Source organism: Astatotilapia calliptera, chromosome 3 (genome assembly GCF_964374335.1).
Source record: "Astatotilapia calliptera chromosome 3, fAstCal68.1, whole genome shotgun sequence".
Lineage (NCBI taxonomy): Eukaryota > Metazoa > Chordata > Actinopteri > Cichliformes > Cichlidae > Astatotilapia > Astatotilapia calliptera.
The window spans coordinates 34,262,067-34,289,824 of record NC_137424.1 but is presented as its reverse complement, the minus strand read 5'-3'; the positions used below and the strand labels follow the sequence as shown (position 1 = coordinate 34,289,824).

General features: G+C 41.2%; 1 protein-coding gene across 2 annotated transcripts in view; it reads right to left on the bottom strand.

The window, feature by feature from the left end:
• slc8a4b (solute carrier family 8 member 4b) overlaps positions 1–27,222 on the bottom strand; it is a 127,519-nt gene extending 100,297 nt beyond the window's left edge. The window contains exon 1 of one of the 2 annotated variants that reach the window (XM_026161718.2): positions 26,691–27,222. The gene's annotated coding sequence lies outside the window, so the exon portion shown is untranslated. The remainder of the gene's footprint in view (positions 1–26,690) is intronic. The other variant, XM_026161721.2, reaches the window with a different exon arrangement.
• Between the last annotated feature and the right edge of the window lie 536 nt (positions 27,223–27,758).

Sequence of the window (27,758 nt, the reverse complement as noted above, 5' to 3'; positions counted from 1 at the left end):
GGACCTATAGTGAAGCAGCGGTGTGCGACGGACCGAGGGAATTCCAAAGGTCAAAGAAAAACACAGAGCTTATGTGTAAATACAGACACACGCCATCACACATGCACAGCTTACACATGCAATGCATCGTTTGCCGACACAGAGATGCGTAGCTAATGCAGAGCGTGCACAAAGATGCAAAAATATTAATGAAATCCTGAAATGTGAAATGAAAGCCCACGAAAACACAGACAAGGACCGCACATGCACGCGCTCACACCTCACAGTGAGTTGCAGTATTGTCTAAATGGCAGCGTATTGAGTCGAGGGCGAGTGATTGAGTGACTCACTGTTGCAGCTGACTGCCTATTTGGCTGTCTGCATTGCCAAAAGACACACACGCAGAGTTAATGCACGGGTGCACTCACAAACACACACAAATACACACAAACAGACTGCAATGAACAGTTTTAAAGGTGTGTAAGTCAGCTGAGGAGATGACTCATACCTGTCTTCAGACACTGTTCCCAACAACAGGGGAGTTTGACTTTGCCACCACCTGGCTGCCTGACCTGCACCGTGTGCTCTCTGGACAAGGTCTTCGGTACATATGGAAATAAGATGAATAAAAAAATCATATCCTTGAATGTTTAGAAAGTTGTTCCTGATCAACATCATATGCTTGACTGTCTTTAATGCTGCTATAAAATATATATATTGTTGCTCACAGTCTTCCTGCAGTGATTTATGCTGGCAAAGAAATGTGAAAAGAAATAGCAAATAATATTCAACTTTTATATAAGTTTTTCCTCATGATTCAAAATTATTCTCATGCAATATAATTACAAGAATTAAGCACGAGTCAAGTATTATTCAAGTGATATTGGATGCAATGGAAATGATGGTTATTCTATTTCCTTTTTATGTGGGCAATTTAATTGAGTGCCTACTTACACTGAATCTACTATTTCCACTTACACTTATATCATCATTGAAGGGTATATGCTGACATTTTAATAAAGATTCTTATAGCTCATGACAAATGTCTTCCGAAGATTGATATTTAATGCATAGCTATAGCATGGAGAAAGTTAGCTCATTGGGAAAACTAGCAGCAGTGAGACCATACATTGCTGGAGACACATGTATCCATGAAAAGTAGTTATCTATCCACAAAATCGCAACTTGTTGTCTTCCCATTTGTTTTAACTATATATTAAACACACACGATGCTTTAGGTTAGCAGTTTTTCCTTGTGGCTTGTAAATATGCTAAGCTAAGTGCTTGAAGCCTCGATGTGTGTAGCATAAATACAATAAAGAAATGAAAGTTTCTTTTTAACAACAAGCTTATAGGCCTATCTGTGTTTCCTAAAATGACTAACTTAAACAACATATTTTAGCTGTGTACTGAGAAATCTGTCAATTCCTTAAATTTCTTTGAGTCAGGTGTTAGCAAGTCAAATACCACTATTGCTAGCAGATTATTTTACATTGTAAATGTGCCTGTAGCTTCAAAAACTAGACAGAAAGCAGAGCATTTGTGGTGCATTTGCATGGTTAGGTAATGCTAAAGGCTATAGAAAGAAAAACTTAAGAGGAAAATAGCCTAGCAACAACAAGACTGACCTGATGAGGCTCTTTGAGGCATGGGTTCGTTTGGGTTACCTTAAGCATGCTAGCCTATAATTCCAGTGTATCCTGCTAGTGCAGTAATGTGGAAAAATACATTTTCACAGGACTCTATGCAGTCATGTGACAAACGAAGTATATCCCATGATTCAGTAGTTGAACCACATTAAGCAGTGTCTTTGTAATAGAGGAATTTTTGTCCGCTCTTCTTTATAATGTTTCATCAGGTCATTGAGGTTTGAATCATATCTGGTCAATGATGACTTGATGTCTGGACTTCGACTGGGACATTACAACACCTTGAATCTTTTGAGCCATTCCAGCATATATTTGATGGGCTCTGCTGTTCTTGGGATTGCTGTCCTGTTGCATGACCCAATTTTGGCTGAGCTTCAGATGTTGGACAGATGGTTTTACTTTGATGTACAGTGGAGGTCATGATCGACTCAATCGACGTCTTTGTGCTATGCTGTGTTTGGTTTTCACCACATGTGTAGTTGTGCGTTACAGTCAAACATCTCCACTTTGATCTCCTCTGTCCAAAGGACATTGCTCCAGAGATCTTGTGGTATGTTCATATTAAACATTGCAAACCTAAACTGTGCTGTTCTTTTTAGAGAGAAGAGCCGTCCTCCTGGCAACGTTTCCAAACAAGCAAATCCTTTTCTAATTGCAGTGTCATGAAGTTTCAAATTTAACATCCTAACCGAGGTCTGCAGAGTCTGAGGTGTAGCTGCAGTTTCTCTGAACATTGCATGGACTGACCTTGGGCTAAATTTGCTTGGACGTCCACTGCCGGGAAAATTGTGGCTTTGTGTTAACACACACCTGAATGCTCCACACTGGCAAATTGACAAAACATCTGTTTTTTCAGAGGTTCTCACACCTGCTGATGATCTGTTAATTAAGTGTATTTGATCAGCATCACCTGGCTGCTATTTACCCTCTTAAATCATATGAAAGCAGTATGGTGATACTTAGTTTTTCCACGTGTCTGCACAGAGTCACCTGAAAACTTTCTTTTTCACGACTGTAAGTAGAGGGTACAGAGACAGCTAAAGAAAAGTGTTTCGTTATTTAACTTAAGTTAGTGGATTCTTAGCCAAACAGTAATTTTAAACAATCATTCCTGCTCTTTGAGAAGTCGCCGGAGTCTTACATGTAAAGACAAAATCCAATAAAAGCAATTTAGCAACAGCAAGCAGTGCTGGTAAAACTGTTCTCAGAGTACTTTTCTTTCTGCAGTAGCAATATTCAGTTTCTCGTGCCCTCAGGAGACCTCAGAATCAGCAGCAGGCAAGTCGGCCAATGACAGGTCTGACTGCAAGTCATCTAATTGTGATGTCTTTACTTTAACACGACTTGGTGGCCTAGCCGTCTGACACCCAACCACTCACTTAATAATCACCCCCGCTAGTGTGTTTTCTGCTGAATCGCTTCTGTCTGGTGCGGGTCTAGCCTCAAAATACACCGCCGAGTGTTGCGTTAAAAGGCTGCTCTTAAAACTGTTTTTTGAGAGACATTTCAATTTACTGAGAGATATTTCGAACTAGTTGTTTTTCTAGCAAAAAAACAACTAGTTCTTGAGGAGCGGTCATGGCATGCGTCGCTCAGTCACAGGTCATTTGAGGAGCCTGGGTACTCGTGCTCTTGCCCTGAGCGCCAAATATGCCAGCACTGTCACTCCGTCAGCAGCAGAGCCAGAGACAAAAGCTTCACTTCACAGCCTTCGCTTTCTTTTCAAACACAGCACGTCTGTGCAGTCTGTCAGAGAAATAAATACACTACACCAACAAGCGGAAAAGAAAAGGACCAAGAATTGCGACGTGCATCACCTACAGGTGTTTATTGTGTACTATTGAGCATGTGAAAAACAGTGGCACAGAAATGATGAGCCAAAGTGTCCGTACGCAAGGGCGCATTTCTAAAGGTCACATCCAAAAGCTCGTTCCAGGTTGTGATTTGAAGCAGTTGAAAAACACCAATTGATATTCCACCATAACAACAGCACTCCTGAGTCGTTATGGATTTTGCCCAAATCTCCTCAAATCCCCAGTCCCTGCTGAGAGCAATATCCCCCCTACCTAGCACCTGGAGGAGTACTTTTGATTTAATGTCTTTCAGTCTGCTGCAGAATGAAAAAAAAATCTCAACCAATTTTCTGAGAATGAACCAACTAAAATAAAGCCACAGAAAAAAAATGGCAAAATTACCAACCCGCTTTATTGCAACTTGGCTCTGATTCTTAAATTGGATCTATGAACACAACACACAGTGCAAACTTCACATAGACTCAGCTGATAACTTAATAATAGCTTACTAATAAGATATGAATTTCTGTGTGTACTTGAGTCTCTAATCATTATTGAATATAAGTAGGTTTTAGATGGTTGGTCAGATAAAAAATTAAAAATCTAAACATGTCATCTTCGATTCTGCTCTTTCATATGTTTTGCATGTCGTCACTGCAGAAACTGAGACGTAGAAAGAGAGAAAACCCATGTTAGTTTCTCATTAATCCGATGATTTGAAGTACTACGAGGTACACATAGTGCATATTATGCTTACTATCATTTCATTTCTTTTCCTGTTTTACTGGGAGTTTTTTTTCAGCAGGATGCTAGAGCCATAAATCAGCCAGGCTGGCATTACAGCAGAGCGTAGTTTATTGCAAAAACTTGCCAAGCAGAAATGCCAATATAGGTTTGAGATGATTTAGAAACAGGGGCGCCATCAGACTGTTTAGAAGAGAGGACTGACCTGCCTTCACAGTGTGAAAAATCCTCTTCACTATGCGTCCTACTCAGGTCCAGCAGATGTTTACACTCCTGCCTTTTTTTAATGACCATAAAATGCAACCTGGGTAGAAGTGGAACATTAAGCTCATGACTCCAAATAGGCCAATGCTTATTCAAAGCCAGCTTTAACCACAGACTGTAAATAAAAGATGGCCACCATAATCTCGCCATTACTGTCGTGCTCTGTAATGTTGTTTGATCCGTTTGCACAGTGAAATTAAAACCTCGCAAAGACAACCTAACTGCCTGAACATCAATATATTTCTGATTTCAATAACAGGACTCACATTTTGGTGCCTGAATTTTAGTTTTATGGGCAACACCATCATATCTTCCTTCACAAAATCCACAAATCTGCTCTGTGATCTTATTTTTTAATTATTATTGCTGTTTGTCAGATGTCATTTAAAATGCAGTAACAAGAGTCATTTCAGTGACTCACGTTAATTGAACTGAAGCCTTGCAATAAGCTATAAACTGAGCCAGCAGCCACATACACTTAAAGCATCCCCACACTTAATTATGATTAATTCTGAGTATCAGTGAAATTCAAGCAGCTATTTTATAAAAGTGGAACAAAAAAAAGCTAACCTGACAGCAGCTTTTTGTAAAGTTGGCCATTTTTTACACAGGAGTCTATAAAGAGTGACTCGCTTTTAGAGCCACCCTCAAGTGGCTGTTCTAGGAACTGCAGGTTCGCCACTGGCTTCATTTTTCAGCCCTGGTTGCTCGGCTTTAACAGACAGGTGTAAGTCTTTTTTTAGCAAATAAACAACAGACTAGCAGCTGATTAATGCAAAGCCAACTCTACCTGGCTCAGTTTTTATACCTGAATAGAAAAGAATGAAACAAATCTTTAAATATCTGCTAAATGTTGTATTGGGCACATTGTACATGTCCCTTATAATGAGCCTGTGTTTCTATTGCCCCCTCAGGGCGACAACTGTATATTCACAGTGAGATCCAGGAACACATACACACAACATAAATGAATTATGTAGCATACGCTCCAATAACATTTGACTTCCCATCTGCTCTCGCTTAAAGACATCTTGAGCTGTTCTCACCTGCTCGCACAGAGACACGCATACACAAACTCAATCTCTACATTTACGCAATCTACATAACCAGCGATAATCCACATTATTCTGATTGGCCGGGAGCACACAGGCACACGCACACTGAGATGTAGTGCAACTCTGTTACCACGTAGCTCTGCCCTTCTGTGGTTACACACACCCGCTTCACAAACACACACTTGCATATAAAATCACCGCAGCAGCAGCACATCCTTCAGCAACATAATCTAAGACACAATGAGAAAGCATCGGCAGTTTGTCACATCCAATAATATCCAATATAGTACTTAATATAGATGACTGTATAGTGGAGGGGAATGCATGTGTGCAAGACACAGAGAGTTAAACAAAGGAGAGGAGTGCAGAAAGTAGGTCCAATACTGTTTCTATGGGGATTAATGAGATACAAAAGTCTTTAACGTTATCATTATGGGTACGAGAGGAGTGGGTGACTGTGTGCGTTTGCGTATGTGTGTGTGTGTGTGACAGAGAGATAAAGTCAAAGCAAGACGGAGACAAGAGAAATGAGAAGTTCTCTGTGAAATGAGTTTAGCCCCCCCTCGGCTGCTTTTCTATCTTTGGATCGATACCAGTTTCTCCCATGTAAGTGGGACAACGTTTGCCAAGAAGGGTGAAGGAGGTCAATAAAAACACACAACATGTATAGAGAAGATTTCTGAGTAAATCTTATGCCTTCCTGTCTATTTTGAAGTACGAATTAAACTGCGGCCTCTGAGCAACAGCTGCAGGCACCGTGACTCAGAGAGGGTCACCAAAGGACCCCGGCAGCAGCGAGGTTAGAGGAGTATATGTGAGCCTTTGACTGGAGGGAGTTGGTTTAAATCCCTGGATTGGCTTGGCAAAACCTGACAGGAAAAGATGAATGAGTAACATTTCCCAGTAATTCAAGATTTTAAGATTTTTTTTTTCTCTTCTTTGAGCAAAGACGTACACATCCAGTGCCCTTGAAGTCTGGGAGCTGTACTCGCCAGCTCTCATACGAGGAACACAGTCAGCAACTTTTTTAAAGGAAAGAAAAGCTGCAGAACCACGATTAATATCCTGAGTTAAAGTCCAGTGTTTTGCAAGTCCATTTATCTATCCTGACCTCCTACTTGTACCGACTTTGTAGCTCTTTCTGCGTCACCTGACTTCCTCTTTTGCCCCTGTCATAACTGCTTTGACCACTAGAGGTCACAACAAATGTAAGTGGGTTATAATAAATGACTTGTTTTTGATGCAAGGACAGTTACAGTGATGTACACGTGAACCATGGCTGTTTTAAAAAGAATCCTTGGCATTACGTTCAAGTTCAATCCAGCATTTAAGCTCTGAGAGATGTTTTAGAGCTGTGAGAAGTGCAGTAACGTCCAACTCTGTAGGTTATTCCATTCACTATAGTACAAAATGATTAAAAGCTGTTTTGTCTAAATGGCAGTCTAAGGTTTAGCCATACCACATCTGTGTATTTGAATATGCTTTTGGAATATGCAAAACAAGTTTCAAATCTCTACAGCTTGATTTTCACACCACGTTTACAGTAAGCTTTAAGTAATGGCTTGGGAAGGTTGGAAGTTGTACAAGTGAAACCTCAAACTACTGCACTATTTGTAGCTGATGTAAGCAAATCACTGCGCAGAATGTGAAATGTGTCTTGCGACTAGTTTATCGGCTGACTTTGCTGTAGTTCTCTACAGGCTATTCTGTCATAGCGTCCCCATCAAACATCTGGCTGATGGTCTTTTCTTTATGTGTAGTCATGTCTGAAAAAGTTTTTCAAAATAAAAGCTGAACTGACATCAGTTCGAGGTGCGTCTTCAACACACCCAGATGTTCTGGTATGACGTCCAACCAAGATAAAGTTTGTGACTGCAGAATTATTTTCAACTACCTCTTAATCAGTTATAATAAAATTAGATAAAGGAAACATTGTCAATTAAAAGAATGTGGAAAGAAATACTGTTCAATGGTGATTAAAATGCAGAATCTCAAGCTTCCTTCCTACTGAGCTAACTGCACATTTAGCCAATCCCATCACTGAATCTATAGTTCAGACATTGGTGTCAGAGAGGAATATTTATAACAATCCTATGCATTATGTTCCTCGTGCAAATAAATGAAACAGAAGTCCAGATGTGCATAACATAAATAGTATGGATAGATTTCTAATGATATTTTTTTAAATAGCTCTGATAATAAAAATCTATGTACATGTAAAAGATCTGAGGCCATCTGCTCACAGCGGTGTACTAACTAAATTAGTTGTTGTTTAATAAAAAACAACGAAGCATCTAATTCCTGCAATAATCTGATCTATTTTTCTGACTTTGTAAGAGGCCATCCGACTAAACCTCTGCAAACTGCATTCAGTTTGTGCCGCTGTGTTGACCAATTTAGATGTCAGGGTTTCGACCAAGTGTCACATTTACTAATTGGGAGAAAACAAACAAAAGTTGCACTCTTTTCTAAACACAGGCGCAGTCAGTTCATTTCAACATCAAGCGCAAATCATAAGATGCTCTTTTCTTCACCGTAAATCGGGTGTTTGCACGCTTGATTTAAAAATTCTCCTACCTATATTTTAAAACTTAAGAAAGAGACTCCAAGAAATACATATGTAGCAAGGTCAGTCACAAAAATTTCCGAGTTCCCACCTCCTACATGCAATCTACACTACCTGCCCAGCATCACCATGAATACACTGCAACTTGCTAGAGAACAAAGGAGTCAAAGAGTGCAGTCATTTTCTCAGGAATTGGTGGAGACCAAAAATAAGCTAAAAGTAAATTTAAATAATGTATTTGCAATGTTCAGGTGACAGATAAATCCAAGTAATAACCAAGGACTCTGAAGTTCCCTCCAGAGACTTTGCTTTATTTCGTCTTATGCCTCTAGGCCACAGATGTGTCCTTGATCCAACACAGCTTATTTAAATGGCTAAATTACCTCCTCAGCATGTCTTGGAGTTCTCCAGAGGCCTGATAATGAACTAATCATTTGATTCAGGTGTGTTGAAACAGGGTGACATCTAAAACCTGCAGGACACCGGCCCTCGAGGCCTGGGGTTCGACACTCCTGCTCTAGGCTTACATCAAATGTATTTACAACTGCAGCTGTTTTCAAACAGTCTGCCGAGTATGTAAATCAGCAACTGTGTGTGGACACATTTGCCTAATCACATTTAGAAGGTGAGAATATGTGTGTGTTTACAGCCATCTCCGCAGGTCCGCTAAGTGCTAAAACATCCATAAACAGCAAACACAGAAACAGCAAAATGTTGCAGGCAATAAATTTGTATCATTTGAATTATTTTTCATACGTAATTACATAAAGAATGATGATCAACAAGAAAACAGGCAGAAGAACTGTGGTATTGATGATTTGCTATTCCAAGCCTATTTCTTATGCTAAAGCGATTCCATCACCAAATCTCATATCCTCTATTCTAAAGTGAAAGTGTTAGTGCATGAGCATTTTAAAGTTTGATTAGGGGACTCTTGTTTCCCCGAATGAGTCACATTAAGGCTGGTTGATCGATTCACAGATCCAGGGGTCGATGCGACCTATCTGAGGCAGGCATGAAAGAGCTTTTGAAGCGTTTGACCCTCATCCGACAGCCTACTCAACCAGCAGACCTGAGCATTCATTACCCAGATAATCACACTCTTAGCTGTGCACACTTTTGTGTTTTCTCACAAAGAAACATACATACACGGGTACAATCTAATGCTCCTACGTCTATGCATTTATCTGGTAAATCCATGTTAGCTGGGTATACTTGTTTGTGCGGTTTGAGGATGTGGGCTCGGATTTGTATGTGTGTAAATATTCAGAGGTAACAGGCTGTACAGCATGTATTCGGTCTTTGAAGCCAGCAATTAGCAACAGGCTCATTGTCAGGGTGTGAGATTCACGCATGTGACGCTATCGTGTGTCTGCATACGTATGCGATCGCATTTGTGCCTAATATCTACTTTGATCTATCTAAAAGCATGTTTGAAGCTGCGACTAAGATCCAAGCAGACCAGCGACAGATTTTCATGCTGATAATGGCAGAGTGGACAACCAACGCAGTGAAGAGGGAAGTAAGAATGAGAAACGAAAGGAAAGAAAGAGTATAAGGCAGAAGAATAATGGCAGAATGATCCAGAGGAGGAAATGAGAAAAGTGTCATTGGAGCCTGTAGGCTGAAAAGGCCAGAGAGGTTTCCTGAACCATCAGAAGACAGATGAATGGTTAAGTGTGTATGAATGTTTCATTCTACTTCTAGATCAGGACTGCGTTAGAAAATGAACTTAATGAACGTGGCTCTGGGGCTGAAGGTTAATAGCTGCATTTGTAAGATGGATCTGAGGGAAATACAACTGGATGGGCTCAGCCGTTGGAATAAAGCATAAAATGAAGAATGAAAAATGTATCCAACAGAAAACATTGGGTCAAGTTGGGACATAGACCTGCTTGCCATCACCTACATCCAGATGGTCAAGCACAGACGCATATCGCCATCACGTCCTCGTGACAACTGACTCCTGTCTATTAACCATTCTCATCTGCCTCCAAATCCAATAAAATTCTTCTTGACAGACTAACACTAACACCTCTAAACTGGTTTGAATCCAGTCTTTTCAACCATATTCGTTCATTAAATTCCTAAATTTCAAATCCCAGGAACTACTGGTGTCCCCCAGGGATCTGTCCTGGGGCATCTTCTATTTAACATCTGTCTACTTCCACTTGGTCATATCTTCTGTAAGATTAATATCAGTTTCCATTGTTATGCTGATAATAATAATAATGTATATTTTATTGATTACTCTCAGTGAAGTTGTGGGCAGCCACTAATCAGGCACCCGGGGAGGGACGGTAGCTTGCTCAGAGGTACCTTTAGGGTAGCTGTTCAGTGGATTCGACCCCTGACCTTCCGATCATGGGGTGACTATGCTACCTACTGAGCTATCCCTGCCTACACACAGCTGCACCTATCTACTAAACCCATTACCACCCTCCCACCCACCGCCCTGTTTCCCTCCAGGAAATCAAATCCTGGTTCTCTTGCAACTTTTTCAAATTGAACAGTGATAAACCCGAGATTCTCCCCACTGGGACCAAATCCACCCAGTCTAAATCTAACAGTTTTCCACTCCATATTGATAGCTCATTTTCTCCCTCATCTCAGATTGCAAATGGCTGTAAACTGTCTAAAGTGGTAGAATCAGCACTTCTTTGAGTTTCAGCTACGCCTCAGCACTGTGACTTTCAGGAAGGCTGAAGTGTGCAACAGTCTTAGCTGGGTGTACCTATTAAACTGAGTGTTTCGTATTCAAAAAAAACGGACAGACATCAAAGGCAAAATCCCGATTCGGCTGTTTTTGCTGTATCTTCATTTTTTGTCACTGGAAACACAGACACACGCGCAGTAATTCGACCTATTGTTAATATATAAATATTCAGTGGCGCAGCGTTAAAATCCTGTTTTGGTGGGACAGCGATCTACCCGTAGATAGTACTGATTCCATAATCACAGATAACCTTCACACCGAATAGTTGTGTAGACAGCTGTTGTATGATGCAAACCCTATACAGAAGGAAAATTCGTCTTCCAGTGTTGCTATAGGATTTACTGTGATAGAAGGATGGCTACCGTTTCCCTCTCTCCCTCATTATTCTTGTTTGTCTGCTACTTTATTTCCTTTCTCAGCTTTTCTCATCGACACTTCCTCTTATTGCCACATCTTCTTGCTGATTATCGCCTGTCTCGTCATTTCACTTGTTAGATTCCCTCCTGTCTGTCTCCCTCATTATCCCTCCCCCTTTTTTGTCTCACAGCCGTCTCCTCTTTCCCCCCGTTTTCCAGTAGCATTGCTCATCTCACACTGGTGCTCTCGCTCATCCTATCTCTGTCATTTCCCACCTTTGTTGTTTACCAATTTTATCTCCTCTGACTCTCTTTCCACAATCACTGCCATATGTCCTTATTAATGTCTCTTAATGCTCAGCTCAACGTACCATTCAATCAGTGGAGATCCTGCCGTGTAACACCTCATCCTGCTTTAAAATTCCCATTCTACTTATCCATTTTTGTTCCAGTCTTTTTCCCCTATCCTCCTCTTGCCCACCCATTTCTTCAATCCATTTGTGCGTAATCTGGTGCTGCAGCATAAACCCCAAACCTGGCTTATATAATCTGATAAGAGTCCGCACACACATGCATACTTACACAAACACACACACACAAGCTGTCCAGACACGTTGCATGCATGACTGTAGGCTAGTACAGAATGCAATGTGTACGTGTGACGATGTGTTCACAAGTGCATGCATTAGCAGTCGTGAAATCTTGCAAGTGTCTGCTTCACTGGACCTGGTGGCTTGTATGTTTTCATGTTCATGTGTGTGTGGGAGTGTGTATGTGCAGTCAGGATTGTCATGGCCGGTGATTTCCTGATTGGATTTAGGAAGGGATGACCATCATTCGAAAAGGAGAGGTACACAGGAGGACAATAAAATAAAATAGAACACGAGTTGACGACATGCATTCCTAAATACTCTAATCCAGGCTTTCTCTCTGTGTATTACTCCCTTCACTGCACATATACATGCTTTGTTCAGATGCTTGCATTACGTGGAAAATCGATTTTTTTTGGGGGGGCTTATCTGTATGTTCATTGAAGTTTGGTTTGGCCTCCTCTCCCAGCTACTCAGTCCTCAGTGTTACCACGTTCAAAAGGGCATTTGTGTCAGCGTGAACGTGAAAATAAAGCTGTTGTTGTCTTTCATCTTTCTCACTGAAAATAATGGGCTCTTTTGTAAATCCATTTCAGAGATGGAGTGTTTTCACTGCCTCTCTGAGTTGCTCCTGTAAAGCGAGGAAAGGGCAGCGCGGGGGTTTTATCATACAGGAAAGCACTGAGCTAATGAAAGACGTGGTTCCATTTAACTTTATTAGTTTCACCACAGCTCTGTCACTGCCATTTGCCGAACACAAACAAATGAAACACAGTCGTGCTATCCATCTGCTCGGCCATCAAACTGTACTTCTTCTTGGCATCGCTTGCACACCCGGACACACACACGCGCCGCGGCACACCTCTTTTTGCATCCGTTCAAAGAAGCAGTCATTTCTTATCACTGCGGGGGTATTTACTTTTGAAATTAAAGAAACGGAGGACAGAGAGATCAGGCCTCAACTCTAAACATAGTTAGGTGTTTAGCCAAAGAACTTGCAGACTCTTAGTTAGAGGAAAACAGTGAAGAAGCAGTGGAGCTATGATGAAAATAAAATCTTGGTGGAACAGAAGGTAAAAGAAACGAGATGAGAGGTTTTGGGAAAGCATCTGAGGATTTAATTAGTTCAGTAAATTAAAGAAATTAGACTAATTATATTTCAATTATATGCTAGTCTGCACTTATAGCAAATCTTTAGCAACATTCTGTAATTAATAGTTAATCTTCAAAAGTAGATTTTGTTATTATTTTTTAAATAAGATGCTTCAGACTGAACCAGTCGTTCCTAGCTATTTTGGCTTATGTCCTCTCCCAAGACACAGTGTAAAGCACTTTGTGGAACCAGTTAGATTTAAGCTGCTATGGAATCAATGTACGGCACCTTTAGATCTACTATACTGTCTATAAACAGTACACATAATACTGATAAACTGCAGTCGTGTGAGCACTAACCATGTGACACTGGTCTTTCTGGATGTCATGTTCTCATCTCAACTCGTCACATACCGACACTACGTGACAAATCGCCTGTATGTTGTATCTGATAGGGTTATGGTTATGGTTGGTGCTGGAATGGAAGGGTGGAGCGTGTGTTGCAGGCACAAGCGGCATTCTGTTGGATTCGATTGAGAATCCGGAGTGGATCATAAGGACGCCGAAGGGTACCTTTCGTGTTACTATGAGACACCTACGATGTGACAAATCGTCGGTATGTTACGCACTGGGAATGAGAATGATCTGGACAGCAACCATCGGGCAGTCACCGGTCGTAAGGGAAAAAATGTGCATTCCCAGACTGGTTGGTGAGCGGTTGCTGGAGGTCACTGGGTAAAATCAGTCGTATTCATTCACTCATCTTCACTAAGCCAAGGATGTAATAGAGGTTACGTCTAAGTCAGCGTTCTCGCACATGTACAGTTAATGTGAAATAACCTCCCCAGTGTTTTTCCGTCTCCCTCTGCTCTGTGGCATATGTGCAGCCCCCTCAGTTCTGTCTGTGCTAGCAATAAGCAATTACTGTTATAGAGGGTGAATAACACTACATGAATCAAATGCAACATTGACTTGTAATACACAGACACAGTTCCCCCCCACATGTTGCATGCTCCAGGTCCAACAGTTTTTCTTGCATAAACACTGTATCGCTGGGAGAAAAGCTAGCATCATCGAGACCAACAAAAACAGTAAAGTTCTACTTATAAATCCATTCAACTGTATTAATAATCAAATAATTTCAGATAAATAGAATTCAAAATATTTGAAAAAATCTCCTTTGGCAAAGATGAAGTATTCCCAGCACTCGTGCCATTTTTGGAGCACTGCATGCACTGTATGTACTTAAAGTTCAATCTCCTCCAGTGTGTCAAGACGGTGATCCTTCAACTTGATTTTCATTTCCAGTTAGTGCGCCAGCCTGTGAGAGAACATTTTTCGTGTGGCCAAAAAACTGTATTCACCGTGCTCTGAGATGGCACACTGCCATGCACCGCAGTTCATATCATCAACTCCAAGTTGCATTACACCAGAATACTGCACTGACAGGTTCACCTGGCGGACGAATGGACAATTAATGTTTAAGCAGAACGACTCACCTGGCTCGCTCCCTCTTCAACTGAATTGGCTGAAGCTCTGAACATCAGAGACGATCCTCCACATGAGACCTGAGTCAGTTTGAAAGAGAAGTTGATGTTTGCTCTCCGTGCAACTTTGAGGTCAGTGATGAAATCGTGCATCGCTTGGTGTAAGTGGCCAGAATGGGATCTAAAAATAGCAGCCGCACTGGAAGTTGTGTGGACATGCCTGAAAAGATGACCTTGAATGTGAAAAGGGCCAAATTTTAACTGGGTGAGATTTTCACCGACTCCCAGAACTTTTTGGTCACATTTCACATTTTGCCACATAGATAGACATGAATTTAGAAATTAATTTAATACCAATGTCCTTATCAATACTGATTATAGGCTGGACCGCAAATGGTGTAAAACAGAGGCCTAGAGGCATTAACATCAGCATCAAAGCAAGTGTTACATTATCCCTGAGTCTAAACAAATACAGATAAGAACAAAGAATTCCATATGATACAAATATGCAAAATTTGACTAAATGCACGACTGCTCCAAGCCTTTATTTCTTTTACTGTTTGTAGTACCACTTGGAAGTCACACAGACTAAATGCCTCCGCTTCTGCAAAAGGCTGTGACATAAAAATGGAGAGAAGCTTTGAGTGGAGGTGTAAAGGCACGCAGGGCGAGCGCAGCGCAGACACTCAAAGACCGAGGTTCCCCCAGGACCTCGCGTTTAAGTCCGCTTGTACTTTAGAGAGATACAGAGTGTTGCTATGTATAGGTGTGATGATTTTTATTTGTAAACTCCACGTGAGCGCATGTGTGTGTGTCATCAAGGCCCGGCAGCAGAGGTTAAAAAAGAGACACAGAAGTAAAGGCTCTGTATAGACGTGTGCGAGAGTAAGTCGCTGCAGCAAAAACTAAATCCATGAGCAAAGGAAAAAGTGCGCATGGAAGCGCGGAAGTTTAAATGTTCACGCTCAGCATTCATACTAACTTATTTATGCATGATATGTGTGTGTATGCGTGTGTGTGCGTGCACGTGTTGAGGATGAGATGGGGAGAGGGGAGGTGGGGGTTAGCATGCGAGCTCCCTCGGGCTTTTTGCTATCCTCTCTGTGTGTGACATTAGCAAGGGATGGAAGTCTGAGCACTGTGCTGCCAGTACCTCTCAACATCACACACACACACACACACACACACACACATGCACAGAGGCAAAAACAAACAAACAGAGGCTGGCAGATACTGGATATGAACATCTGCAATATGACTTGCGCTTGGGGAGAGAAGAGTGTGTGTGTGTGTGTGTGTGTGTGTGTGTGTGTGTGTGTGTGTGTGTGTGTGTGTGTGTGTGTGTGTGTGTGTGTGTGTGTGTGTGTGCGTGCGTGTGTGTGTGTGTGTGTGTTTGGGAGCGTGAACAAACCACATCCGTGACTTCCCATCCATAGAAAAGCGAAGGAAGATTATGCTGATTGTGAGTTGCATAACACTGTACTTGTAAATGGCATTATGATACTGCATACATTACACTACATGGATTATCTGAAGCCACATTTTGGTATTCCTGTACGCCTCACAAGAAACGCATTGCAAGGAGTGCGGGCTTTGTCTGCTATATAACACAAAACAGATTAAGATCTGCTTTGTTTTACACAGCGAAGAAATATAGGGGTGTCTTTTCTCGAGAAAATGGAGAATTCCTGGAATTACCAGGACTTCAGGATATCAGGTCTATTTGTTTTATAAACTGCTCTGACAGTGTTGATGTGAAGCCACACAGAAAAGGTTAAAAGGACAGACAAAGACAGAACAGAAGGCGTGAGGAGGGGGGCGGAGGGGCAATTTGATATTGCTGCGTTGGTGTTAATGTTGCACCAGCACCATGATTGCAACTGACCAGTTTATTTGATGTAACGTGATAGCTTGGTGAAAAACAGGACAAAGGACAAGTTCGCCTTCAGAATGTTCTGAAGAGCTAACATGTGACCACTGCTATTGTTGTGAAAATGCATAAAATGCGATCTATTTTAACCCAAAGTATAATCTTATCCCACAGCTAGCAGACTAGTTCTGTTGTCGAGATCTCGTCTAACCATGAGCGAAAACTGAGAAATTCGAAAAAAGAAGAAGAAAAAATATGCATCATTTACATCTGTTTTATTGACCACTTATCCAATTCAGGGTGCTTGGGGGGCTAGAGCTGCTGCAGTCTGGGAACCTTGCGAATCACAGTCATTCAGACCTGTGGCTAATTTGAATCCGAAACTCAACCAAACACACATAGGAAGAACGCGCAAAGTCACAATAGAAAGGGCCCCTGAGTCAACCTAGTATGAAAAAAATGAATCAACATTGCCTTTCGGTTTTGTGGCATGGTGGTGCAGTGGTTCGCACTGGCACCTCGAGGCAAGAAGGTTCTGGATTCAAATTCAGGTTGGGGCCTTTCCGTGTGGACTGTGCATGTTCCCCCTGTCCCTGTGTGTCCAAAAGCATGCTTTCACACACACACACACACACACACACACACACACACACACACACACACACCCTGCAATTGGATAAGCAGAAGAAAATGGATGAATGACCTTTTGGTTTCACATACGACACAAACCCAATCTCCTGGAAAAAATTCTCTTTTGGGGCCATCTAAGACAGTAATTTCACATACAAGAATGACAAAGCAGATAAGAAAGACATTAAGACAGGACACACAGAGAAAATTAAAGTGGAAAAGTAACATAAGGGTAGACAGGAAATGCAAGAAAAAACAGGGCAGGAAACCAACAGAAAGTAAACCTGTTCACCCACGTTCACCCACTTCAGGATTTTATCCATTCCTCTTTTAAAAGAGCGTACACTTCTTTCTTCAACCATCCAGTGCAAACCTGTCCATTCAGAAAAACTGTAACCTTTTCCATAACCTGCAGCCACCATTTCCAAACACCAAGCCGGGTACATTTGGCTCTCTAAAGCTCTCAAATGGCTAAAATGGAGAGGCTACATAGTCCCACCAACTGCCAGGTTTGGCAGGGTTGTAGGTCAGATTTTTTAGATCAGGTTCACCATCATCAGTGTCGCTGACTCTTTGTTATAAAGCGGGTGTTTAATTTCTGATCAGATTTAGATGGTGGAAGTAAATACTGTTTGAGTTTTTTCAAGTGTCACCCAGGGCTGGTGAGTGAAATTTACTGTAGTTCAAAAATTCTTCAAAGCATTCTTTATAAGCAGAGCCCAAGGTTGTTCATTTTCACTTGTGGAGCAGCCAGCAACTGAAGTTGATTGAGTTTGTTTTTCCATACACAAATTCCACAAACTGGCCTAGGGCTTAAGCGATTTAAAAGGTCATTGTATTCTTCATCTGTGCCCATTTTCACAGTTGGCTGGATAAGTCTGCAATTGTCCATTTCACATCTTTCCTCCCATTCATGATATTAAAAGAACAGCTTGCACTGATTCTGGCCTCAGAGAGTAGCGAGGAAAGGACACAAGCAGGGTTGCGTCTGTTTTTCACCCTCTCCTCTGTCCCTTCTTCTATCTTCCAGAAATCGTAACTGCTTTAGTCAGTTTTCTTCACTTAGCACCGTTTTATTCTGCCAAGCACCAAGCCATCCCTAAAATGTAATTTAAAGCAACAACAGCACTGCAGACGACCATAAGCAAAATATCCGGGACGGTCTGCCCTGTGAATCACCGCATGAGGATCAAGCACACGCAGAGCAAGACACAGACAGCCACAGACATAGAGAAAGACACATTCAAAGACACAGTCACTACCTCTCACACACTGTGGTGAGTCCAAGTGTGCGTATCATATGCTGAGGTTACTCAGAAAACAAACGGCTCTCCTCCACCTCGGTGTTTTCTATTCTTAGCAGCAGCAGGGGGAGCCTCTCTGCATATCAATGCTCGGCTCATCTTTAAACATAATCTGGTGGGATGATAATTGTAATCAGAGCACTATCGAATGTGTCTGTCTGCAAAAGAGTTTTTTTGGTTTTTCTGCAACAACTTTTGTTACATACGTGCACATTTTTAGATTTTGTGGAAAAGCCTGTCATTGTTTGCCAGATGATGATGATGGTTATTTTATTAGAAACAGACCCAAGGACTTAAGGACATAGAGATGACTGAGAGCAGCAGAACTCATGTGGGATTTTAACTAATCCACCAAGATCAATGAGACAAGGAGTCCTGGCAAGTGCACCTCCCTCCATGGTTAATTTGGCACAGGAATATTCTACCAGCAGCTTCAGTTACCAAGTTGAATGAAGAAGTATCTGCCAAACTGATGAGCAATGAAACACACTCGAGTTACATTTACCATCATCCTGTTATTCCTACTTATGACCACAGAGGCCAAGCTGAACAATCCAGCCACACTCGGAGGCATTAATTTGTTGGGGTGCCTTCGGTCTTCCTCCCTTACATCAGTTGGGCTTCAGTCACCTCCAGAGCAAAACTTGCGCTTTAAACGTGTCGGTTTGGAGCAGTAAGGCACAACTCTTACTTTGAAGGCGAACGTTCTCCGTTTCAAAGTTTGCATCACACCTTTCTCAAGTTACATTACCCTTAAGGAGTAGTTAGGGAGTGTTTGCAAACAAGTGGGTATCATCCATGCTAACTACAGGTGAGTGCTGCAGTCTGCTAGTGACCAAAGGAATCACATAGACATGTGACCAATTTCACCTAGTAACACAGCAACCATTCACTAACTTCATTATACATTTTCCCTAGTGAACAGAGGTAATGATGGGAATCACTAGGCCATTTCCTTGGAATTGTTAGTCTGCCTGTCTATTAATCCCGCTTATTAGTTCTTCCTTTTGCGACCCAATCAGCTGATTTCAATTCGTGTGTCGTCAGAGGAAAATGCCGGAATGGATACTGCTTTTATTTGTATTGCACCAAAAGACAGAGCTTGATGATAATGTGGAAACTACATCCAGGACAGACAACATGCTAACGCTAAACTAGCCAGACAGCATGCTACGCTAGCCAAGAACCCAGAGTGAAAGTGAATGAATGCCAACCCCAGCACAGCAGCCATAGCTTGAATTTCATCAGATAACAAACAGATGAACAGTCGTGCTTTCAGTCTCTGTTGCCATTCACTCATCTTTCTAAAGTATAATCAATGTGGTGGCATTTGCTTTAAAATCTCATTGTGCTGGTTTTCAATTTCGCTTTGTGCTTTCGGCTTCGTGTAATACTAATAGAAAGATCATATGTATGTCTGTAACGTCCCGGTCATTAAGACAGGGATTTGTGTTGGTGTGAGGGGCTGTAGCCTGTAGGTTTATATAGTTAAATGGTAATTAAGAGACAGCATGTTTCAGATCATTTCACAGAGGAACATGAAAGTAATGTAACAAGCAGTATAACAAATTAAGGAACGTTAAGCAGTAATGTACTGTATTACTTCTGTTCTGTGTAATACATTACTTTTTTTCAGTAACGACCCCAAAACTGCTCACAACAAAGATGGGAAATATTTCCAGCATGGTAAATGGTAAATGGCCTGTATTTATATAGCGCTTTACTAGTCCCTAAGGACCCCAAAGCGCTTTACATATCCAGTCATCCACCCATTCACGCACTGGTGATGGCAAGCTACATTGTAGCCACAGCCACCCTGGGGCGCACTGACAGAGGCGAGGCTGCCGGACACTGGCGCCACCGGGCCCTCTGACCACCACCAGTAGGCAACGGGTGAAGTGTCTTGCCCAAGGACACAACGACCGAGACTGTCCAAGCCGGGGCTCGAACCGGCAACCTTCCGATTACAAGGCGACCTCCCAACTCTTGAGCCACGACCGCCCCGTAATGCACAAACATTTGACCCACACCATCCAATTAATTTGCACCAATGTGAATTCTCTGATATGCTGCTTAGGGATCGTGGGAACTGTCAAAGCAGAGCCAATAAGAATTGATAAGAGAACTGATAAGGAATCAAATTGACAAGTGATATCGATAATGGAATACGAATTGCTAAATTCTTATCAAGCCTGTATAACTGAGGGCTTGTTTACCTGGATATGTCTATTTAGCACGCGACCTTGAATTTGGATAAGCTGTAAGAGCATGGATGGATGTGCATTTAGTAACGACCTCTTGAAATGGCTGTGTTGAAGAATTGAATCCTAGTAAATCACTGAATACCGGGGAAAGCAAAACAAGTTATTTCCATGCTTTCAAAAAACAATTCATGCAGATTTATCCATTTCCTTGTGGCTTGCACAAGGAGACGTTGAGTTGAGCGTGCTGCCTGCAGCTCACAGTGGCTGCTTCTTCTGGTTTCATTACTACCTTTAGTATTTCAAGCTAATTTGCCAGACAATGCCAAAAAGTCTGTTTTTTTATGACTAGCCAATGATGGTAAGCACTCAACTCACTGACACTGAATTTTTTGCGTGACAGTTCCAAAATAAAAGCCAACTAAGCTTAAATGCTTTTAATATGACGCTGCAACAGCAACAAGTGTTTGGTTTGTGTTATCCTGTAATATAATTTGTAGAAAAAAATCAAATAATGGTCAGTTGGACACATTTCAGCTATATAAATATCAGAGTGCTTTCATCAATTGGCCATAGGCTGAGTCACCACTGTGTTACCTCATTTTTAAAACTGCCTCTTTAAACCCATACACCCCTTGCTCCACCCTTTTACTTAACAGCAGTACATAGAGAGTATTGCATAATAGATTGTTTTACAGTTGGTTAATGAGCACTTTTTTGCCACTTACTTGTGGAGATAAGCAAAAAGGAGCAAGACATAAATAAACTAACTCAAAAATGCAGAAAACAATTATGTCTTATAAAGATATTAGATTTTAAAGCAACACTCCTTTTTCTAGCCTGACATACCTACTTTTGTCTAAACTGATGTTTTATGACTGTCATAGTTCCAATAATCATTCCTCGTGGCTTTTTAGTATGAGTTTCCATATCAATTTGGATAAATACAAAGAGTTCCAGCACTGAATATACAAATAGGTGATTTTACTAATTGTTGATTAATGTTGAGCAGAACTATAACATCCTGACATCTGGATATTTGGAATCCTGACATGCGTTTGCCAGTCAAGTGAAAATGTGGACCAGGCAAACTGCTGCATGCACTCAATGCTTCAGGCTACTAGTTCATAATTTGTAGTTTCCCTCTGAAGGATTAATTGAAGTATACAGGAGTAAGGGCTAAATCAGTTTGCCATGCAAGTGAGATCACTGTTGAGACACCTCAAACTGCTGTCCAGCTTGGAAATCGCACCATTTGGCCATAAACTGAGACTTTGAGAGCAATTTGAAAGTGAGTGGAATGAGTGATGTGAGGGCCCTGGCAACCTAGCTGAACCTGTGAGGGATATCAGGATGTTATTAAATCTGCAACCGTCCTTTTTATAGGATTTTTAAACTCAGAGGTGTTTAAATCAGACTATATCTGGAACCTGTATTGCAATTAGTTGACTGTGTCAATGATTACTGAAATTTAAAACAGGATTTAGCCTTCTTTGACTCTTTGCCATGATGCAACGCTTTATTTTTAATTTCATCTGTGCTTTAGTCACAATATGTTGAACGCGTTTTCACTCTCTCTCATTGCGTTATGATTTAGATCGTGCTGTAATGTCTAATTTCACAGCTCAAATTGCCAAATGCCCATACTGACTGTTAAGCTTTGAGTTTGATATTATAAAGTTCACTCCTTGGTCTTAACTCACAGTGCGTTTTCCTCCGGTCGAGCAAACACTGAGGTGCCATTATGTGATGTGGCACTGGGCGCCACCCATGGGTACTGGCCACTTTCCATGAATGTCAAACACTGTGTCAAATAAAAGGATAGGCCAATGGCTTCGTGTCGCAGCGAGAGAAGAGATGAACCACTCGATATATCACTGTCCTCTCATTCTATTGTGTTAGTGTACTTAATTAATCAACCTGTAGGCAGGAGGCCGTGCTTTAAACCTCGAGGGGCGACTCACTGTTCAGTTGCAGAGAGATTAAAATGCCTCATGAAATTATCTAGATTCAAACAGCAGCCAAAACAAATGATGGAGATGGAGTGAACTTTTAAGATTTTGGATAAAGCCGCTGTCCATACACAAGATAAACACAATTAAAACAATGAGGGCGAATAGCTTAGAAAGCCTGGGGATGAGAGCTGAAAGTTTAATGATCCCTCTTGGGAAGAGGTGGCATTTTACAATATAATTAATCCAATACACATAGTTTCAAATATTTCAATTTTAAATAAATATTAAAAATAATTGCGATGCAATTATATAGTATGCAAAGATTCCATACTAAAATCAACAATAACTTAATAATTGAAAAGACGATTACAATTAAATAAATTCTAATACATTTAAATGTGATATTGTACTATAGTTTTTTGTTGTTTCATGTTATATTTTATGATCCGCCCACATTTTAGTTAATCACATATTTTGCATTGCATACCCTTTAAGCTCACCAACCACCATGAAATTACCTTTTAGCTAGAGCATCTACAGTGGCAACACAATTTCAAATCAACCAGTTAGAGAGTAGCACGGTGGTAACTTATCAATCCTTTTGTTTGCCTTAATGGTATTTTTGCATTATATTACACACCAGGAGTTGTTGTATTAGTCAGTGCTAAAAAATAAACCACATTGTTGATGTTGTAACTAAAATAATTCACTTCATCAATGCAAGGGCACTGAATCACAAATAGACTCCAGATGGTAACATCTCAGATGCAGAGGAAGATGGGTCCTGCATTTACTTTTGATGTCACTGCACTAATGAATCAACTAAATACAAACTGCAAGGCCTACTTGCACACCCTGGTAAAGGCTTTCATGACAAATTTGCAGTTTCTTCCATGCAAAAGACAGTTGGAGAGCAGCATTAATAGTTAAATTGAAAGAAGCCATACCATAAGTACAATATGCTACTAGCATAGCCCTTCAAGTCAGAATCTCTCTCAAAGAGGAGAACTTCCCACACATAAGGTGATATGCTCAGGTCACAGGATTAAATTTGGTTGTGACGTCCTGAGGCTGGGTTTGTGTTTCTCATGGAATTTGTTAACCACTACACAACAAAGCTGCTTTTTTAGCAATACATTTAATTTTCTTTTTCTTTTAGCTTATCCAGTTTCACGACTTCATGCCATCTGCTCATCCACAATTCACAAGAATCGCTACTAGAGCACTGGTCATAAACCTACAAATAATTATCACCTAATTAGTCTTCACCCAAATGTTACTCAAAGTCAATGTAAAGATCACATTTGTCATTTTACAGATGATAAGCTATGAACTGTGAGAGATCATAAGTTAGTTGAGCTATTATCTCAGTGTTGTTCTAGTCCCCATTGATGAGCACAATAACTCACAGGACTGTTAATGTTTAAGTTCAAATCACTATTTAATAATAATGTGCGCAATCATTTTAATTAGATTCATGCAACTATGCCGTGTATTCTATGTGATACAATCTGTTTTAGATCCCGTGTTAATATTACGTCCAACTACTGTTTGCTTTTAATAATCACATCAGGGCAGCCAAACTAGAATTCTGGTACAGTTATCATAAAATGGAACGCAACTACTTTGGCATGATATATTAACCCTGTTGGGTTTAAGTTATCATCATTATGCTTTGGAGGCAAGCATAAAGTACTTTTTTGGAAAAATTTTAAAAAGACATGAAAGCATAGGGTTAGAGTCATCACTGAAGATGACTTTGTCACGAGAGAGTTGAGTGCATATCGCTTATCCATTATGTTATATATATATGGGGGATTTTTTCACACCCACGTTAAACACATTATTTTCTAACTTGTCGTCTTAATTATTTTATTTAACTTTTTTCCCCCTAAGATTATTATGTTAAAGTATGTTGCTTTTTGAGTTTGGCTTTAATGTCTTTACTTGCATCAGTTCATTGCTAGTTATATCACACCAGTTGCTGTATTACACTTTTACATATTCAAACTTGATGATCTATAAAGGCTTTGACCAGTATGGACAAATATAATAAACAATCAGTCAGTGCCATCAGGAAATATTTTAGCCCTTGAAGTTATAACAAACAACTGATTAGTGATCGCAACATTAGGCCAAACAGAAATTTGGCTACATGTAGCCTACCACTCAAACAATAAATCAATTCAACAATTCATCAATTAAAAGAACATGAAAATGTATCTTCTAGCTTAATAGAAGTTCCTGCTCCTTTATGCTCCTGCCAACATGAATAGGTCTTCTTTTTTATATTTCACAGTATTGTCAATATAATCTTCTTCTGGTACACAACTCAAAACAAGGTTTTGAAAGCTGGCACTACTAACCGTGTGTAACAAACACCCACACACAGGAGAAAAAAGGATTATGACCACAGGGTGTTTCCTGTCCCTCCCAGCTACTGGACAGATGCATTATGCTTAAAGTAACAGGTTCCCTATGCTCAGTAACCACTAACAACACAAGAAACCAGAGACCGGTGCCAGTGAAACACATAATCAGATTAACATGGACAAGAATAGAGGCCAAGATGTGGGTTACCACCCTCTGCTGTGGGGAAGTGAGTGTGTTGTTTAAGTCATTAATGGATTAGCTGAGGATACCGTCACAGGAAAAGACGACAGACAGGCAGGGAAAGTCCTGGATATTTCTGGCATGCAAACACCCTTAGCTAGTAGGCACCCTCCATTATGTGCATACACAATAAACACACAGACCTAGAAACAAAATATAAATGTGGGAACTTGACCAAATCATTGTCAATATTGACATTTCTAGGATTAGGCGCTACATAAATAATGAATAAATGCATGTGTTTTTCCTTCCAAGCACCAGGTTTCTCTGCACTTGCAGTTATTCACAGTCACTGCTCACACAAGCAGCCAAAATCATACTGTTGCTGCTTTTGGATTAGTTGAGAGCCAAGATATAAAGCAAAAGAATGTATTATCATTTTTTAAGGTAAAAAAAAACTCTTGCTGACCTCAAAATGTGGATATATTTCCCTTCCAGGAACCATCAGACTTATTTTGACCCTTTATTAATTCAGAAAAACAGCTTTGTTTGTCTGAATTGTACAAAATCGCTACCTTGTAGACGTGGCTGGATAGCACCTGTGTAAAAGCTGCTTAACACAAAGAGTTACTCTTGCTTATATGCTGGGGATGGATTAAGATATGCAGATAAATTTATAGCCTACATTTCCTTAGACAGCTTGGCTCCTTGAATTATTGAGAGGGCAACATATCTTTGGGTAAATTATTTATCATTGTTGAAAAAGTTCTCATCAGTAGCCTCATCATGTACCCCGCAGCCCAGCCATCATCATTAACTCTCCACCGTCATCATGCTCTATAAACCATCAACGTCATCATCCTCATCTCCATTATTTTGTTGCCAACTCTTCAACTGTTATAAAATCACCTCCACACCAATGTGTAACATCTATAAGCAGCAGCATCCATTTATGTTGGGACTGCCATCATTAAAAGTGTCACATATCAATCAGCTTTGGTATCATCACAACTCCTTCCATAAATACGTTCATCGCCATCATCGTCACCACCACCAGAATCAACAAATCGTCACAATAATCAGCTCTTCTAAAGAAATGCAGGAACCTGAATGGTATTCACCCAACTTTTACATTTCGATTATCATCAGCCTTATTTCAAACTCACAGGATTTTCCTTTCATATGCGAAGCTACAGGCCGCTATTGTGCTGCTATTTCACCCCTTACAAATCTATTACTCTTGCGCGCCCTGACCCGGTGCACAGTCCCCTAGTACCCAGGTGTGTACCTAACCCTAACCATAATCTTACGTCCCCGCACCTTCTTTTCTTGCGCAATCCCCAACCCGGCTCAGCAAAGGTTATAGGTCTTGGTAAATTTTACTCCATCGTTCGCTCTCCAGCTGAGAGAACAGCCGGCGTGGATCAAGATCCTTTTATCATACGACACAGGCTACGCTGGTTCTCACAGGAGACTGCGCGCAGGACAGATGCTTAATTGGAACGGCACTTGAATGCGTCTCTCGCGCAGGGCAGGACTCCGCGGTGTCGCAACACACCTGAGAGACCTCCCTGGTCATGCGGGGCACTCCGGTGTCTTTCAGTTTCAACGTCTATCTCTTCCGCCTCATCGAAACACTTTCTCGCTCCTTATTTACGCACACATGAACCAAATTCTGCACCACGCAGCGCCCGCTGCTAGGGTCTAGACAAACTGTCAAAGTGAATGCACCTCACATGCCGGCACACTTCTTAAACACGGTGACTGTCTCCTGTCACACACACACATACACACACACGGCTCGCGTAAGAGCAACAAAACAGTTTTAACAATGCACATAAATTCATTATAAGAGCAACAGTGGCGCGATATTTGTGTCCTCTCACCGGTTTGGTACTCTGGAAAAAGCCCAGGTCGCGATCCGTTCATTGATTCACTGGCTGGTGCCTCTATCTGTTCATCCCTGCCCTCCGCTCGTTTCCTTATCCACCAGCTGAATAAACGTCTCTCCTCCTCTCAAGCGGCGGCGGCGGTGACAGAGCACGCGCACTTCACCCGCTGGCTCGCTTGCGCGCTCTTGCGCCCTCCCCTGTATCTCCCTCGCTCTCTCTCTCTCTCTGTCTGTCTTTCTGAGTGTGTGTATGTGCGCGCGCGCGCGTCTGCCTCTCTCTCGCGGGAAAGGAGGAAGATGCTCCTTTCCCGAGAGAGAGATGGAAGAGAAAAAGAGAGAGATTGGGCTGAGGAAAGGATGAGCTGATGTGAGCAGGAGTGCAGGGATAAGACACAGAGCAAGACAGTGTGTGTGTGTGTGTGTGTGTGTGTGTGTGTGTGTGTGTGTGTGTGTGTGTGTGTGTGTGTGTGTGTGTGTGTGTGTGTGTGTGTGTGTGTGTGTGTGTGTGGAACAGGCACAGAATGAATGGAAACCAAAGGAGCGTGTAGCCCAAGCAGCACTGCACTGATAAACACAGACCAGTGAAAAAGACAGAGAAGAGAAGAGAAGAGAAGAGAAGAGAAGAGAAGAGAAGAGAAGAGAAGAGAAGAGAAGAGAAGAGAAGAGAAGAGAAGAGAAGAGAAGAGAAGAGAATGGTCAAGCTGAGAGGCAGCAGAGATAAGAAGAAGATAAAGATGAATTGAAAAAAGGCCAGCCTGCTCAAGTTCAAGGCTCCTACCAGTAGCTATTTACTGTACACAGTGAATCTATTGATTATTTCTTCCATATTAGTAGTTTAATAAATTGCACTTAAGGACCCCAACTTCCAATAAATTAGATTTACATCAACCAACAGTAAACTCATCTCTAATCAGAGAAAATGTAACCATAACCATTCGCTTTAAAAATTGCCAAAATGAGGCTCCATTTGTCTATAAATTAAAGCAATGCAGCATGAGCTACTCTGTCCCCTAACCAATGACCTTTTGTTGTAAGGGATATGAAAACTTGCGTTACTAAAGAA